The sequence below is a fragment of the Carlito syrichta genome, unplaced genomic scaffold (genome assembly GCF_000164805.1).
Source record: "Carlito syrichta isolate Samal-C Ts95f unplaced genomic scaffold, Tarsius_syrichta-2.0.1 Scaffold288166, whole genome shotgun sequence".
NCBI lineage: Eukaryota > Metazoa > Chordata > Mammalia > Primates > Tarsiidae > Carlito > Carlito syrichta.
In genome coordinates this window covers 46,541-47,648 of record NW_007232262.1, presented here as the reverse complement: position 1 = coordinate 47,648, position 1,108 = coordinate 46,541, and the positions used below count along the sequence as shown (strand labels likewise).

The following is a 1,108-nucleotide window of genomic DNA, read 5'->3' as shown; positions in this document are numbered from 1 at the left end:
CAACCATGCCTGGCTAATTTTTGTTTATTTGTTATTTTAGAGACAAGGGTCTTGCTTTGTTGCCTAGGCTAGTCTTGAACAATTGCTGGCTCCAAGAGATCCTCCCATCTTAGCCTCTCAAAGAGCTGGGATTACAGGTGTGAGCCACCATACCCAGCCTCTGCCTTCTTAATACCCAGGCTCGTGTCTGAGCTTTCTGCTTCATCAACTCTAAATCCTTCCTTGTCACCTGGGACAAAGTTAAGAGCAACAGCAGGATTCTCTCTCAATATCTTCAGGGCCTGAGAAAGAAGCTGAGCCCTGGGGCTGCAGACGAGGAATGGGAACCACCCGGCTACCAGGCCATGACTTTGTCCCCACGGCCCTAGAGGTGGAAGAAGCAGCTTTCTCCTAAGAGTATGGCCCCTGTACAGGGTTGGAGACCAGGATGGAGCCACCCTCCCGGGAATGGGCAGGAGAACACACCTAAGAGGCGGGGGGCTTTGAACTAGGCTGGGAATGGGAAATAGGGACTTTTAACGGAGGCCAAAAAAGGCATAGGGCCAGAGGAGCAGGCTGCCCAAGGCACAACTAATTTTTTTTTGAGTCAGAGTCTCACGCTGTCACCCAGGCTGGAGTGTCCTCCCCCTTGAGCTCAGGCAGTCCTTCCACCTCAGCCTCCCGAGTATCTGGGACTACAGTCGCATGCCACCACACCCAGCTGAAGTTTTTAAATTTTTTGTAGAGACAAGGGCTCGCTATATCGCCCAGGCTGGTCTCCAACTCCTGGGCTCAAGCAACCTCTCTCCTCGGCCCCCCAAAACGCAGGGATTACAGACGAGAGCCACCACGCCCGGCCTGCCAACTCTTGAACCACCCCCTCGCCTCCACTTCGGAAAGCCTGTAACCCCATATTGAATCCGAACAAAGCAAGAGGACCAGTCCCCCTCGAGCCCCGCACACCCACGGCACGGGATCGCCCCCCGCCCCAGAGCCGGGCGGCCTCCGCGAGAGCGCCTCCGCGTCCCCGCTCCGCCTGCAGGTGGCGCTGCCGCCAAGCATCTGGGCCCCGCCGCGCCGCGCCGCCCCGCCCGGCCGCGCCTCCCCGCCTTCCTTTGCTCTCCCGCGG

General features: G+C 58.1%; 1 pseudogene; it reads right to left on the bottom strand.

The window, feature by feature from the left end:
• Nucleotides 1-334: 334 nt before the first annotated feature.
• Nucleotides 335-1,108, bottom strand: part of LOC103255482 — a 6,702-nt pseudogene continuing 5,928 nt past the window's right edge.